We start from the raw sequence: 18,061 nt of genomic DNA on the forward strand, positions 1-18,061 counted from the left end.
CAGGCAAAATCTGTAGCGGCTCGCCCACTAGGAAAATGAAACAATGTTGCTACGTCGTCTGCTCGGCATCAAATGGGCTGAATCCGGAGCGGCTCTCGCAGAGCTGCACAGCGCCGGCTAGAGGGCACTGTCGTCGGTGTGGATCGTCCACTCTCGTAGTGCCAACCTATGAACTTGTACCTACGCCGTGGCAAGTAGCTATCGATACCACATTTCTCGTGCACGGTGTGGGAAACTCCTAGTTTCCCTAAGGCCCTGGTGTAACCGGCTAAATGTATGAGGTGCATTCAAGTTCTAAGGCCTCCGATTTTTTTTCTCTGGACTGGGAAGAGATAGAAACATGCACATTGTTTTAAAATGAGGCCGCGTTCATTGTCAATACGTCCCAGAGATGGCAGCACCGTACGGCAGATGGAATTTTACCGCCAGCGGCGAGAATGAGAACTGTTTTAAGTACTTAAAATGGCGACGTTTTCCTTACTTGAACAGCGTGCAATCAGTCGTTTTCTCAATTTGCGTGGTGTGAAACCAATTGAAATTCATCGACAGTTGAAGGAGACATGTGATGATGGAGTTATGGATGTGTCGAAAGTGCATTCGTGGGTGTGACAGTTTAATGAAGGCATAACATCGTGTGACAACAAACCGAAACAATCTCGGGCTCGCACAAGCCGGTCTGACGACATGATCGAGAAAATGGAGAGAATTGTTTTGGGGCATTGCCAAATGATTGTTGAACAGATCGCCTCCAGAGTTGGCATTTTTGTGGGTTCTGTGAACACAGTCCTGCATGACGACCTGAAAATGCGAAAAGTGTCATCCAGGTGGGTGCCACGAATGCTGACAGACGACCACACAGCTGCCCGTGTGGCATGTTGCCAAGCAATGTTGATGCAGAACGACAGCATGAATGGGACATGCTTTTCGTCGGTTGTAACAATGGATGGGACGTGGATGCCATTTTTCAATCCAGAAAAAGCGCCAGTCAGCTCAATGGAAGCACACAGATTCACCGCCACCAAAAAAATTTCGGGTAACCGCCAGTGCTGAAAAAATGGTGTCCATGTTCTGGGACAGTGAGGGCGTAATCCTTACCCATTGCGTTCCAAAGGGCACTACGGTAACAGGTGCATCCTACGAAAATGTTTTGAAGAACAAATTCCTTCCTGCACTGCAACAAAAACGTCAGGGAAGGGCTGCACGTGTGCTGTTTCACCAAGACAACGCACCTGCACATCAAGCTAACGTTACACAACAGTTTCTTCGTGACAACAACTTTGAAGTGATTCCTCATGCTCCCTACTCACCTGACCTGGCTCCTAGTGACTTTTGGCTTTTTCCAACAATGAAAGACACTCTCCGTGGCCGCACATTCACCAGCCGTGCTGCTATTGCCTCAGCGATTTTCCAGTGGTCAAAACAGACTCCTAAAGAAGCCTTCGCCGCTGCCATGGAATCATGGCGTCAGCGTTGTGAAAAATGTGTACGTCTGCAGGGCGATTACGTCGAGAAGTAACGCCAGTTTCATCGATCTCGGGTGAGTAGTTAATTAGAAAAAAAATCGGAGGCCTTAGAACTTGAATGCACCTCGTACTCCTGTAGGGCTGCCTGGGGAGAGGTTTGCTCGGGTGGTTGATTCGGGGAAGGGGGCCAAACAGCGAGGTCATCGGTCCCATCGGATTTGGGAGGGATGGGGAAGAAAGTCAGCAGTGCCCTTTCAAAGGAACCATCCCGGTATTTGCCTGGAGCGATTTAGGGAAATGATGGAAAACTTGAATCAGGATGGCCGGACGCGGGTTTGAACCGTCGTCCTCCCGAATGCGAGTCCAGCGTGTTAACCGCTACGTCACCTCGCTCGGTTGCTGAGAGGGAAAGCTTCTTCACTTAACCGAGCAGGGTCAAGGGCACTGCCATTCGCTTTGCCATACATGAATAGCGTGTCAGCGTACTCTTCATTGGTGTAACCTCTGCCCATTGTGCCTTCGCGTTTGATTGTGAGGCCGGTACGCATAATCCACGGAGGGGAAAAAGAAGTAGTTGCAGTTGCAAACAGGTAGTCGATCCCTAACCTTGAGATACCAACGTAAATGCCGCGGTATCCAGGGGTGGTTCCAGCTGGCTCCCAACTCGAATTAATGCGATACCTCGGTAATGGTTGATCTGCTGACCCACCTTTATTGGAGCTGTTTGCCTACTTTTGGGCCGCGCGGGGTAGCCGAGCGGTCTAGGGCGCCTTGAGACGGTCCGCGCGGCTTACCCCGTCGGAGGTTCGAGTCCTCCCTCGGGCATGAGTGTGTGTGTTCCCAGAATGAGATTTTCACTCTGCAGGGGAGTGTTTGGTGATGTGAAACTTCCTGGCAGATTAGACCTGTGTGCCGGACCGAGACTCGAACTCGGGACCTTTGCCTTTCGCGGGCAATTGCTCTACCATCTGAGCTACCCAAGCACGACTCACGCCCCGTCCTCACAGCTTCTGGAAACATCCCCCAGGCTGTGGCTGGGCCATGTCTCCGCAGTATCCTTTCTTTCAGGAGTGCTAGTTCTGCAAGGTTCGCAGGAGAGCTTCTGTAAAGTTTGGAAGGTAGGAGACGAGGTACTGGCAGAAGCTGTGAGGACGGGGCGTGAGTCGTGCTTGGGTAGCTCAGACAGTAGAGCACTTGCCCGCGAAAGGAAAAGATCCCGAGTTCGAGTCTCGGTCCGGCACACAGTTTTAATCAGCCGGGACGTTTCAGTGTGTATGTTGTCGTTAGCGTAAGTTATTTCAAGTTAGTTTAAGTAGTGTGTAAGCTAAGTGACCGATGACCTCAGCAGTTTGGTCCCATAACACCTTATCACAAATTTCCAAATTTTCCTACTTTTGGCCTGTGCTTTCTGATGTGTTAATTACTGACCTTCACTTCTAAAACACACTGTATAAATGAAAAATTCAATTCAGGAAACTTGCACGAGTAACGCGCTAGTGGCTTGATTTTCGATGTTTCCATGACCATTTATGTGCAAAATAAAAATATCGACATCTCTGGCATACGTCCACAGATTTCCCTGAGTCAGGACCGACACTGCTGTCTCATCTAGTTTCGCGAACTCTTCTTACCTGTAAAACAAAAGAGAAAACGTCTCTCAATACTCATAAGGTCATACATATACTATTGGCTGAAAATAAACAAAAGCAGTACCATCAGCAACAATATTATAGTTCCTATCACTATGCTTCAACGGCTACAGCTTTGATGATAAGGCCCGGATCTAGGGTGGGTGGGGGGGGAGGGGGAGAGAAGGGTAGCGGGGCATACCGGGGTATCTGCCCCGGACGGCAGTTTAAGGGGCGCCAAATTAACATTCTTTGAGAAAAAAAAACCTTGTTTCACAAAGCGCCTAGCATCCAGCGCACATTGGTCTAGCGTCTATTCACATGATTTTGAAACTCATCCCTGTTGCTATTTGATCATTTTTAACACATCGTAAATTGATTTTTGAATGCGTGCATGGTATACGAGATGTCTCGGGAGTCCCCGTCGCATCTAGAAATAAAAAACTTCCCCGCAGACAAGAGGGGACGAAGCTATAAGAGCTGAGACGAATGAACCCGAACGGGTGAACCAATTGTTGTTTGTTTATGTGGTTGATAGCATGTGCGAATGATCAGCATTGTTATAATTATTAGCGAAATCCATGGATTCAGACTATGAGAGCGGAAATAAACAGTTAACAGTAATAACCGGTAAGAAATACTACATATTAATCTTCTCGGTGTATCCAAGAAAATGAAATATTGACAGAAAATTTTTGCCAGATCGCTACGCTACTGGTTGTACACTCCTTGATTAGCAGCCACGTTACGTTCTATTCTCGGAATGGCGCAAGTGATGCGTTGTACGAATACGTAATGGTGCCTAATCTGGGAATAAACGCGGAATAACTGAACCTGTGGTTCTGCCAGGTTTGGCGAAGTTAATCAGAGAAGAAGGTTTGACAATGACAGAAATAATTACAGAATTAGTGATGACAAGATTGTTTGTTAGAACAAGGAAGGGGAAGAAACATGGGCAAATTATATGAGAAAATATGACGATTCCAAATTTATATAAAAATTTCGTAGTACTACTTTTCAACCTTATCCTTGAGAAACTGAAGCCTATGAATTAAATGTGAGACGATTTCTTAACCTAAAACTTTCTGCTTGTAGTAGGCCTAACAGGCATTTCATATTGGGACTTCCTGGATTATATTCTGTCGTGTTATTTATGCAAACGAGGTAGATAAAAAGGACCATTTGTACCCAAACGGTCTCCTTTATTTGGCGTGTGTTACAACTGCTGCAATATCTGGAAGGCCTAATTCATTTTATCTAGCAGAAAGTGATGAAATAGACGTTATCAAATCGAGAAACCACACCAGTCTTGGGCACTATTCGTATTTACACATATGAAGATGATATCTGTTCTTTCGGACATGTCCGAAAGAAGATACCATCGGTGACCATACAGCTCGTTAGAATGAAATTGCAATGAAATGAATACCCCTAGCTGCATACAGGCGTTGATATAAGTCAACGGAGACAGTGGAAAATGTGTGCCCCGACGGCGTCTCGAACTCGGGATCTCCTGCTTACATGCAGACGCTCTGTCCATCTTTTTGTGTTTTTCATTTTGTTAGGTATTGTTCGCTGATCTGGGCGGACGTCACAGGACATCCGTTCAAGTTGTTCATTGATGCCTTTACTCAGTTTTTTTATTACAAAGAGCAAGCAGCCCTCTGACCGAACACGCTGAGCTACAGTGCCGGATTATTTTTTTTTTTTCGTTGTTCATCGTTGTGTTTGTTCGTTGCGGACGTCACATGACATCCGTTAAACTTCGGTTGTTGATCCTTCCACTCAGTTTTTTATTACAGAGGCCAACCAGCTCTCTGGCCGAACACGTTGAGCTACCGTGCCGGCGTTCGCTTTCGTTCGTTGCATCTGCTCGGGGCGGACGTCGCAAGACACCCATTTTAAGTTCGTCGTTGATCGATTAACTCAGTTTTTATTTTTATTACAGAGGACAGCTAACCCTCTGATCCATCTGAGCCACCGAGGACACAGAGGAGGCCGGCCGGAGTGGCCGAGCGGTTCTAGGCGCTACAGTCTGGAACCGCGCGACCGCTAGGGTCGCAGGTTCGAATCCTGCCTCGGGCATGGATGTGTGTGATATCGTTAGGTTAGTTACGTTTAAGTAGTTCTAAGTTCTAGGGCACTGATGACCTCAGAAGTTAAGTCCCATAGTGCTCAGAGCCATTTGAACCATTTTTCCGTGAGACCCACATTCGCAACTTGTTGTCCCGCACCATATTAATAGTGCCCCTGCCCATCATACTCATTACTCGCGACTTTACCGCCGATTCCCGCAAGAGTTCGGGCACTGTTTGTGCATCCGCACAGAGGAAGATGGTCAAATGGTCGGTGAGCCTTATATATATGAAAATGGTATCTGTTCTTTCGGACGTGCCAGAGATAAGTCCCTGCAGTCGCATCATCCTCTGTGTCCTCGGTGGCTCAGATGGATAGAGCGTCTGCCATGTAAGCAGGAGATCCCGGGTTCGAGTCGCGGTCGAAACTGTCGCCTGTATGCAGCTAAGGGTATTCATTTCATTATAACTATTCGTATTAATAGCCTTTTCAGTATTAGACAACGACATTTTGATTTTTCATACAGCAAAACGTTTAACGAAATTTGATCAGGTAACAGATTCTTTCGCAGAAAGGAAAAAAATGGCTCTGTGCACTATGGGACTCAACTACTGAGGTCATTAGTCCCCTAGAACTTAGAACTAGTTAAACCTAACTAACCTAAGGACATCACAAACATCCATGCCCGAGGCAGGATTCGAACCTGCGACCGTAGCGGTCTTGCGGTTCCAGACTGCAGCGCCTTTAACCGCACGGCCACTTCGGCCAGCCAGAAAGGAAAGTACGCCGTGTAAAGGTGTAGCAAGACTGTAGAGAAAGAAATGGAGCGACCTAAGGTTTGAAAAAATGTGTACTGTGTTGCTTATCTCTTGCCTTCACTGGTTTTATGTTTCCTATTTTTAATTTTATGTCACACAAAAGAGAAAGTTATTAGGTAACAGGCAATAATGAGTGCAAATATTCTGAAGATTTCTTATTCTCCCGGTCACAAATAATCCCCACCCAATATTAATTGTGAGTTTTTTGTAAGGGGGCGGGGGGGGGGGGGGGAGGTGTTGCATGTCAAATCGGCCGACTGGGGCAGGAGAGGCACCACAGGACATTTCCATCGTCCTGATTATACGCTTGATGGCTTCCGTTGCAAAATATAGGCGTTTCAATTCCACAGAGTGAAATACAGTGATGTGTGATATAAGAATGCTGTGTGAAGTGCGTGGCACTGCACTTTGGCACACCTAAAGACCAAATAACGTGTCTCACATTTCCTCGAACATATATGTTCTATATATCAAACTTTTGAGTAAGATTTGCGCTACAAAATGAACATATTTTTGAAAAATCAGTTTTTTTTTTTAAATTTTGACCTATCTCAAACGCTCGATGGTGGCGCGGGGGAGGGGGGGGGGGGCACAATAGTTTTTGCCCCGTGCCCCGGTTCGGAAATATCGTAGATCCGGTGCTGGTCATGACCATTATCGGGAAAACTTATGCTCAACAACAAATACGTCATGTGGAAACCATGCAATATATACTTTTGCATTAATGATGGGACATAATCGGCCTAGGGAGAAAGCTGAACAATGATTCATTTTACGTCTGTACAATAGGAAGCAGAAGGTTTCCCCGGCATCCAGAAAGAAGGGAGAGATTTGAATGTGACTGCAGTCATGTTAAGAGCGGTTATTGTTCAGAGTTTGTTGCTTTCCTTGACACACACACACACATACACACCCACCCACCCACCCACCCACACACACACACACACACACACACACACACACACACACACACACACATACTATACCAAAAAAAATTGTCTTCGCAGGTGACACAAACGTTATTGTAAAAAATGAGCAACTTATTACAAATGATGTAGCTAATCCGGCAGTGATAACATAATCACGTCGCCACCAGAGATAAGATTATGACTTAACTGCAAAAAAACGAGACGCACACAATTTCTCACAAGCAATTCATGTACCGGCGAAATTTTACTGGCCCGAGGTCGTCAAACTGTCAGTGGACTCGACCATTTTAAATTCTTAGTACTGATGATAGATGGAAGGCTATTTGCAGTTACCCCGTTCAAGATCTTCTACAGAAACTACACTCAGGCTTATAAATTAAGGATAATTTCAGAATGTGGTGCCACACAACGTGGCACTACACAAAACTAACGCTAATAGCATAGGCACATAGGGAACACACACGACACAGATGTGTAAGTCCACGGTATTGGTGATAAGTTGAGAAAACCGTCCCGAAACACATATGCTACAAAACGGCACTGTTTCCTGCGCATGTACCCCGATATCAATATGGGATATGATCACCGTGCACACGCACACAGGCCGCACAACGGGTTGGGCATACTCTGGATCAGGTGGTCGAGCATCTGCTGGGGTATCGCCCTCCCATTCTTGCACCTCCCATTCTTGCAGGCTACGCCATTCGCCTGATATCTTCTGTTTCAAGATACTCCTCCACGATGGCAGCTCAGTGGGGCCGTGCTTTATCATCCTGCAGAAGTAAGGTGGGACCCACTGCACCCCTGAAAAGGCGAACCTACTGGTGCAAAATGACTGCCCGATGAACCTGACCTGTTACAGTTCCTCTGTTAAAGACGTGAAGGGGTGTACATGCGCCTATCATAATCCCATCACACACCATCAAACCACAACTTCCATACAGGACCCTTTCAAGGACATTAAGGGGTTGGTATCTGGTTCCCGGTTCACGCCAAATGAAAACCCGGCGAGAATCACTGTTCAGACTATACCTGGACTCGGTCGTGAACATAACCTGTGACCAATGTTCCAACGACCATGTTCTGTGTTCTTGACACCAGGCTTTACGGGCTCTCCTGTGACCAGGGGTCAGTGGAATGCACCTTACAGGCCGCCGGGATAATAAACCGTGTCTGTTCAGTCGTCTGTAGACTGTGTGTCTGGAGACAACTGTTCCAGTGGCTGCGGTAAGGTCCCAAGCAAGGCTACCTGCAGTACTCCGTGGCCGTCTGCGGGCACTGATGGTGAGATATCGGTCTTCTTGCGTTGTTGTACACTGTGGACGTCCCGTACTGTAGCGCCTGGACACGTTTCCTGTCTGCTGGAATCGTTGCCATAATCTTGAGATCCCACTTTGTGGCACACGGAGAGCCTAGGCTACGACCTGCTGTGTTTGACAAGCCTCCAGTCGCCCTAGTATTCTACCCCGCATAACGTAATCAGTACGTGTTCTTTGACCCATTTTGAACACACAGTCACCATTAGCACGTCTGAAAACGTCTGCTCACTTATTCGCTGCACAGTACTCTGACGTGCACCAACACACCTCTGCGTATGTGGACTGCTGCCAGCGCCACCGTGCGACGACCGCAGGCCAAATGCACCGCATGGTCATACCCCGAGGTGATTTAAACCCGCAAACCGCCCACCAGAGCGTTGTTTCACCATGTATCGGCATTATCCTTAATTTATGAGCTTCAGTGTATATGAACCTTCACTATAAGAATGGTGTCTGCCATCTCGGACAATGAAACATGAAGACTTGTTCATTTTTGCTGACTTTCACGCTATTATCTCGTACACCCTTATACACTCTAGCACAAACAAAACGGCATAGAACGAAGGAATTATCCCCTCTCTCCCTCCATTTATCCCTCCTATCAAAACTGATTCTCACCCCCCCCTCCTATGCTGTCCTTTCCTGTGCTCCCTCTCCCCCCTTCCATCCTGTTTTCTCCCCACCTAACCTCTCCCTGCCTCCCTTCTCCTCCCTACCCAAGTCCTTTTGCATTCCCCTCCTCTGTCTTTCCCCACTCCCTGTCACGTCTGCCCTGCGTTTGCCCCCACTCTTATGGGTCCTCGTCCTCCATCGGCTCCTTTCCCCCCCTCCCCCCCACTTCGTTTTTCCCTCTCCTTCCCGCCCTTTCCTTTCCCGTCGTCCGCCCAGGTTCCCCTCCCCACCCATCTGCCCACGACTGTAGTATATCATATTTGTGAAAATTTTTTTAGTACAGTGTTCAAGTGGATGTTCAGTGTTAGTTCGTCTTTCCAAAGTGTTGCGAACAGAAACAGACTGTCGCCATGTTTTTTTAATTGTACGTCTATTGTTTTACCTGTCTGCTTCTTATGTACTTTATTAGCATCATCAACCCTTTGTTTTATATTTTAAGTTCAACGATTTTCCGCCATTTTACCATTTAGTCACTGATTTTATGGTCTGTTTTTATTAATTATTGTCTTCATCTTTTTAAAACAAATCCTGTAGGCTGAAGAGCGGCATACTAAGCTGCTGCCAGCCGCCCCCTTCGGGGGGAATCGAAACTCAATAAAGGGAAAAAAAAGGAATTATCCGAATGGGGCGGGAATCAGTGGACGTGATGTACAGACAAACCAAATGACTGCAATTTCAGAAAAACTGCATGATTTATTCAGGAGAATGAGCTCCACAGACTGAACAAGTCAACAACGCGTTGGTCCATTTCTGGCCCTTAAGCAAGCAGTTATTCGGCTTTGCATCGATTGACAGAGTGCTCCAGAGGTATACCGTACCAAGTTCAGTCCAACTGGAGCGTCAGATGGTCAAAATCCCAAGCTGGTCGGAGTGCTCCAAACGTTTCAATTTGGGAGAGATACGACGACTAAGCTCGCCGAGGTCATGTTGTCGCTGATCCTTCTTCTGCTTGGAGGTATGTACCGTCTATGAAACCAGCTCAAGGTAGTTTGTTTGTGGCCATACGCGTTTCGCTTCATTTATTTGGGAAGCATCATCAGTGGCGCCTAATATATAGGATCTGTACAAGGGCAATGTACTTGAGGGCAATATTATGGAAATGGAAGAGGACGTAGATGAAGATGAAATGGGCGATAAGATACTGCATGAAGAGTTTGACAGAGCACTGAAAGACCTAAGTCGAGATAAGACCCCGGGAGCACAAAACATTCCATTAGAACTACTGATGGCCTTGGGAGAGCTAGACGTGACAAAATTCTACCATCTGGTGAACGAGATACACGAGACTGGCGAAATACCCTCAGGCTTCAAGAAGAATAATTCCAATCCCAAAGAAAGCAGGTGTTGACAGGTGTGAAAATTACCGAACTATAGGTTTAATAAGTCACGGTGGCAAAATACTAACACGAATTCTTTACAGACAAATGGAAAAACTAGTAGAAGCCGACCTCGGGGAAGATCAATTTGGATTCCGTAGAAACGTTGGAACGCGTGAGGCAGTACTGACCTTACGACTTATCTTAGAAGCTAGATTAAGGAAAGGCAAACCTACGTTTCTAGCATTTGTAGACTTAGAGAAAGCTTTTGACAATGTTGACTGGAATACTCTCTTTCAAATTCCGAAGGTGGCAGGAGTAAAATACAGGGAGCGGAAGGTATTTACAATTTGTACAGAAACCAGATGGCAGTTATAAGAGTCGAGGGGCATGAATGGGAAGCAGTGGTTGGGAAGGGAGTGAGACAGGGTTGTAGCCTATCCCCGATGTTATTCAATCTGTATATTGAGCAAACAGTGAAGGAAGCAAAAGAAAAATTTGGAGCAGGAATTAAATAAAATGCATGGAGAAGAAATAAAAACTTTGACGTTTACCAATGATATTGTAATTCTATCAGAGACAGCAAAGGACCTGGAAGAGCAGTTGAACGGAAAGGAGGATACAAGAACATCAACAAAAGCAAAACGAGAACAATGGAAGTAGTCGAATTAAACAAGGTGATGTTGAGAGGATTACAATAGGAAATGAGATTTGCCACTTGGGGAGCAAAATAACTGATGATGGTCGAAGTAGAGAGGATATAAAATGTTGACTGGCTATGGCAAGGAAAGCGTTTCTGAAGAAGAGAAATTTGTTAACATCGAGTATAGATTTAAGTGTAAGGAAGTCGTTTCTGAAAGTATTTGTATGGAGTGTAGCCATGTATGGAAGTGAAACATGGACGATAAATAGTTTGGACAAGAAGAGAATAGAAGCTTTCGAAATGTGGTGCTACAGAAGAATGCTGAAGATTAGATGGGTAGATCACATAACTAATGAGGAGGCATTGAATAGAATTGGGGAGAAGAGGAATTTATCTCACAACTTGACTAGAGGAAGGAATCGGTTGGTAGGACATAGGACATGTTCTGAGGCATCAGGGGATCACAAATTTGGCATTGGAGGGCAGCGTGGAGGGTAAAAATCGTAGACGGAGACCAAGAGATGAATACACTAAGCAGATTCAGAAGGATGTAGGTTGCAGTATGTAGTGGGAGATGAAGCAGCTTGCACAGGATAGAGTAGCATGGAGAGCCGCATCAAACCAGTTCCTCGACTTAAGACTCACACAATAACGTAGTGTGTAGCTATATTACATTTTGTCGTGTCTTTCTTTTGTTTTTTAGGTTAAAATCAACTTTTGCAGCACGAAGTTCTGCATTCTCCCACCAGAGAATGCAGGCCGAGGTTCATGACTCTGGTATAAAGTTCCACCTTCAGCAGTAATATTGCTACCTTCTGAGCAGTTATCATCATCGAAGTGTCCTTAAAGTATCACATTATTGTCAGATGTGTCATTGCTCGTTTACTCCAGCTACCTCCTCGAAAACTTGTGGGATCATATCAACAACCAGTTGGCTTATATCGTTGAAATTGTTCTCTATTACGTTTAGTTTTCATTTTCTTTGCTTTCGCTTTCATGTCCTTCCAATTGTATTCAACATGTATTTTTTCCCAAGCATCCTTTCTCCTTTTTAGCTGATGTCTCAAGCTAGCGTCTAAACTAGTACGTGTTACCAACCAACAATGGAAGTTGGTTTCTTTTTCATAATACACAGATTTTATCATTAGTTAATACAATAGCATTTGGATTTTCCAATTTTAGTAATTCAATTTAATAACCGTTTCTAGCTTCTAAAATTATAGCGATGAACATAAATTACGCAAAAGGTGATGCGATAATATCTGCCGACAATCAATGTTTTCCAAGAGGGAACGCAATGAGCGTTCCAGCGGTGTGCAGAAATGGTTTACTTCTTTAGTAAAAAGGGGTTACTACTTTAGTTACAACTAAAGAGGTAAATATAAACTGAGCTCTCAAAAACAGTTTATTACTAAAGACGTAATTTACTAAAGTAGTCCAGACTAAAGAGGAATTTGTTCTAGTTTGGTGCTCACCACGCAATGTTGTGGAAACCGACGATACAGTGAGATAAATCGTTATAGAACAATTTTTTCACTAAACACATGCGGTGAAACGTCAAGACAACCAACATCCGTCATCACATCAAACTTTCTGTCAGTCAAAATTTCTCGCAAACCCGCCAAACTGCACCGCACACGTCCAAATATTTGGGAAGCATACAACCGCACCAAACAGTGTTGGCACACGTGCGTATTTATCGTTGCTAGTTACAAACGCCGCACCTTCTGGTACACAGCACATGTACGTGCTACCTCACATACCAGACATTACAATTCTGCCCACAGTGCCTACCATTAACAAAGAAATGCAGTGTTAAGGGCAAACATGTATCTCCTCTGCACACAGAAAGTATTCGCACAGAACGTGGCTTCGCGGCATATTGCTGGGTTTTCAGGTACGGGAACGCCATCTGCTGACGCAGTAGACACTGCGTGTTGTTGACGGCTCAGTCGCTAATATGTTGCTGTATTGCGAGACAGTGGTCAGCATGGGGCCGAAGAAGAAGGAACATTCAGTGGCGTTGCGTGAGAGAGTGGTATTGCTCCATTCGCAAGGGAGAAGCTATCGACAAATCGGAGCAGAGGTGTCTGTTAGCTACACCACGGTACGGGCCATCATTCGTAACTATAAAGAGACTGGAACAACAGTGAGTAAGTGTCGTCCTGGACGTCCAAAACTGCTTAAAACCCAAGAGCGTCGCCGTATCATCGCACTTGCTCGGAAGGAATCCGCTTCAAGTGCAGCAGCTCTTGCTGAGCTTGTCCAGGCAACGTCCGACAAGACGGTTAGTGAAGTCATGTTTCTTCTAAAATGTTCGACGTGTCGACCCCTTTGCTGCGATCTTCCTCAGGATCTTTTGGTGTTCACTACTGCTAGAACACTGTCAGAGACGAGTGTCGCGTCCACTTATAAAGGGAGAGTTTTCTGGCGTTCGTGCTGGAGAAGTGATAGTATTGGTTAAAATACATTGGGCACCATTGGTGGGCCATAGTCATAGGCTAATACAGAAGAAGGGGCGTTGGCATCTCATCTCCTGTGGATACCATTGGCGGTCATCGTCATTGGATGGAAAGGCACTGTTCCACACTTATGCTGGAGAAGGGTTATTGGTTGAAATGCCTGCTACCGCTATTGGTTGGTATCCGCAGGAGATGAGCTACCAACGCCCCTTCTTCTGTATTAGTCTATGACTATGGCCCACCAATGGTAGCCACATGTATTTTAACCAATACTGTCACTTCTCCAGTACGAACGCCAGAGAATTCCCCCTTTATAAGTTGACGCGACACTCGTCTCTGACAGTGTTCTAGCAGTAGTGGACACCAAAAGATCCTGAGGAAGATCCCAGCAGAGGGGTCGAAACGTCGAACATTTTAGAAAAAACATGACGTGGCCTAATAACCCAGAAGATTTTAACTTCAGTGACAACGGCCACGAAAGCCTGCAGACTTACATAAGACGGTTAGTGTTCAAACTATACGAAATGTGTTGGACATGCATGGACGTTCTCCCAGGAAAAAACCATACATGTCGGAAATTAACCGGCAGAAACGCCTGCAGTTGGCCACGGACTACATCAGCAAGCCGATGGACTTTTGGAACACTGTGATATTTAGCGACGAATCGAAGATCAATGTGTTCGGATTTGATGCAAGAAAGAAATTTTAGCGCAAGCCGAATGCGCACCTCGGCATCAAACACATGCATCCCACAGTCAAACACGGTGGGGGCGGTATCATGGTCTGGAGCTGTATGACGGTGGAAATCTAGCTGTAATCCACAGTACAATGGATCGTATACATCGACGTGTTGCGAGGTAATTTACACGGCAGTGCACAGACATTGGGCCTTACTGGTGTGTTTCATTTCCAGCACGACAACGACCCAAAACATACCGCCACGAAAAGCCGGGAGTGGTTACTGTACAGTGCCCCCAGAAGGGTTCTCACACCACCTCAGAGCCCTGATTTGAGCCCCACTGAGAACCTGTGGGCTCATCTTGACACACAAGTCAGAAAAAGGGGTCCATCCGGTAAAATGACTTCGAAAAAGTGCTCCTGGAGGAATGGTCGAAAATTACCCCTGATATAACCCGGAATACAAAGCATTACTAGGCGTTTACTTGGTGTTATAGATGCTAAAGGGATGCACACTAGCTACTAGAAAGTGAACATCAATGAAGAAAACGAACACACTGTCCGATTCATAGGCGTGTGCCAATACTTTTTTGGATGCAGAAGAGCGATTTTCATAACACTGTATGTTACTTTACGGACAGGTGATTTGGACATATTTGTAACCTATGTAATGTAAGGTGGCACGTGTCTGGGTTCTGTCCTGAAATATACACTACTGGTCATTAAAATTGCTACACCACGAAGATGACGTGCTACAGACGCGAAGTTTAACTAACAGGAAGAAGATGCTGTGGTGTGGCACCGGTGGCAACACCTACAACGTGTTGACATGAGGAAAGTTTCCAACCGATTTCTCATACAGAAACAGCAGTTGACCGGCGTTGCCTGGTCAAACGTTGTTGTGATGCCTCGTGTAAGGACGAGAAATGCGTACCATCACGTATCCGACTTTGATAAAGATCGGATTGTAGCCTATCGCGATTGCGGTTTATCGTATCGCGACATTGCTGCTCGCGTTGGTCGAGATCCAATGACTGTTAGCACCATATGGAATCGGTGGGTTCAGGAGCGTAATACGGAACGCCGTGCTGGATGCCAACGGCCTCGTATCACTAGCAGTCGAGATGACAGGCATCTTATCCGCACAGCTCTAATGGATCGTGCAGCCACGTCTCGATCCCTGAGTCAACAAATGGGGACGATTGCAAGACAACAACCATCTGCACGAACAGTTCGACGACGTTTGCAGCAGCACGGACTATCAGCTCGGAGACAACGGCTGCGGTTACCCTTGACGCTGCATCACAGACAGGAGCGCCTGCGATGGTGTACTGAACGACGAACCTGGGTGGGCGAATCGCAAAACGTCATTTTTTCGGATGAATCCAGGTTCTGTTTACAGCATCACGATGGTAGCATCCGTGTTTCGCGACATCGCGGTGAACGCACATTGGAAGCGTGTATTCGTCATCGCGATACTGGCGTATCACCGGGTCTGATGGTATGGGGTGCCATTGGTTACACGTCTCGGTCACCTCTTGTTCGCATTGTTGGCAATTTGAGCAGTGGACTTTACATTTCATATGTGTTACGACCTGTGGCTCTACTCTTCATTAGATCCCTGCGAAACCCTACATTTCAGCAGGATAATGCACGACCGCATGTTGCAGGTCCTGTATGGGCCTTTCTGGATACAGAAAATATTCGACTGCTGCCCTGGCCAGCACATTCTCCAGATCTCTCACCAATTGAAAACGCCTGGTCAGTGGTGGCCGAGCAACTGGCTCGTCACAGTACACCAGTCACTACTCTTGATGAACTGTGGTATCATGTTGAAGCTGCATGGGCAGCTGTACCTGTACATGCCACCCAAGCTCTGTTTGACTCAATGCCCAGGCGTATCGAAGCCGTTATTACGGCAAGAGGTGGTTGTTCTGGGTACTGATTTCTCAGGATCTATGCACTCAAATTGCGTGAAAATGTAATCGCATGTCAGTTCTAGTATAATAGATTTGTCCAATGAATACCCGTTAATCATCTGCATTTCTTCTTGGTGTAACAATTTTAATGGCCAGTAGTGTATGTTTCGGTTGAACTACAACTACTAAAATGTAGCTATACCAATACTTATTGGTCCCATTGTAGCTAAGTTTGACAAAATGTTTGACCCTTTACGGGGGAATTAAAGACACATTAAAACGGAAAGAGAATTTGGTTCCGTACTGGTGAGCAGCAAGGTGGGGACTCTTTGACAACGGCGGAGTAGGAAAAGAGAAGCAGGTGCCGGCGGAGCCAGTAGGAACAGAGAAGCAGGTGCGTGGTCGGTGGCGCGCAGGTGTTCCGCTTAGGACACCTGTTGTCTGACTGTGTGTGCGTGTGTGTGTGGTGTGTGTGTGTGTGTGTGTGTGTGTGTGTGGAGTTGACTGCGGTGATACGGGCGTGGTGTGTGTGTGTGTGTGTGTGTGTGTGGAGTTGACTGCGATACGGGTGTGGTGTGTGCGTGTGGTGTGTGTGTGTGTGTGTGTGTGTGTGTGTGTGTGTGTGTGTGTGTGTGTGTGGAGTTGACTGCGGTGATACGGGCGTGGTGTGTGCGTGTGGTGTGTGTGTGTGTGTGTGTGTGTGTGTGTGTGTGTGTGGAGTTGACTGCGGTGATACGGGCGTGGTGTGTGCGTGTGGTGTGTGTGTGTGTGTGTGTGTGTGTGTGTGTGGAGTTGACTGCGGTGATACGGGCGTGGTGTGTGCGTGTGGTGTGTGTGTGTGTGTGTGTGTGTGTGTGGAGTTGACTGCCGTGATACAGGCGCCAGAGGGCGCCAGAGCGGCAGTAAAGCCAGGGCCACGGGCCGTAAACGTGAGTAAACACCGGGCAGTGCTGCATTGCACAACCAGGCGGCACTGCACACAGCAGCCCACTGACACACAGCTGCTGACTCGTCACAAAAACAAAACAAAACAGAAACCTTCCTACAGCTGGAGTGTTCTGTGAGCAGTGTGCCCAGTAGTTCAAGGGTCAATCCAAAAGAAATGCACACTATTTTTTTAAATCCATATTTTATTCTACATCTTTGAAAGTTTTACAGTGTGCAGATACATCCTTTAGGAACAATATTTTCATTTCTCCACATAATTTCCATCCCTCTCAACTGCCTTACGCCATCTTGGAACCAGCGCCTGTATACCCGCACGGTAAAATTCTGGACCAACCTGTTGGAGCCATTCTTCGGAAGCGTGCACAAGGGAGTCATCATCTTCAAACCTTGTTGCACGAAGAGAGTCTATCAGTTTCCCAAGGAGATAAAAGCCACATGGAGCCAGGTCATGACTGTAAGGCGGTTGTTTCAGTGTTGTCCATCCGAGTTTTGTGATCGCTTCGATGGTTTTTTGACTGTCATGTGGCTGTGCATTGTCGTGCAACAGCAAAACATCCTGCTTTTGCCGATGTGGTCGAACACGACTCAGTCGAGCATTAAGTTTCTTCAGTGTCGTCTCATATGCATCAGAATTTATGGTGGTTCCACTCGGCATGATGTCCACAAGCAACCGTCCTGCGGAATCGAAAAACACCGTAGCCATAACTTTTCCAGTAGAAGGTGTGGCTTTGAATTTTTTTTTTCCTTGGGTGAATTTGCACGATGCCACTACATTGATTACCTCTTCGTCTCTGGTGAAAAATGATGGAGCCATGTTTCATCACCTGTCACAGTTCTTTCAAGAACTTCATCTCCACCATTCTCGTACTGTTCCAAAAGTTCGCTGCATACCGTTTTCCTTGTTTCTTTGTGAGCCACTGTCAACATCCTGGGAACCCACCTGGCACAAACCTATTTTTAACGCCAACACTTTCAGTATTCTGCAAACACTTCCTTCCCCTATGCCAACGAAGCGTGACAATTCGTTCACTGTGATGCGTCTGTAAGCAGTCACCAATTCGTTAACTCTCTGCACATTGTCTGGAGTGTGTGCAGTATGAGGCCTGCCGCTGCGAGGACATCCTCAATATTGCCGGGTCCGCTTTCATCACGTAACCAATTTGCCCACCGACTAACTGTACTGCGATCGA

This window comes from Schistocerca piceifrons, chromosome 10 (assembly GCF_021461385.2).
Source record: "Schistocerca piceifrons isolate TAMUIC-IGC-003096 chromosome 10, iqSchPice1.1, whole genome shotgun sequence".
In the NCBI taxonomy this organism is placed as follows: Eukaryota; Metazoa; Arthropoda; class Insecta; order Orthoptera; family Acrididae; genus Schistocerca; species Schistocerca piceifrons.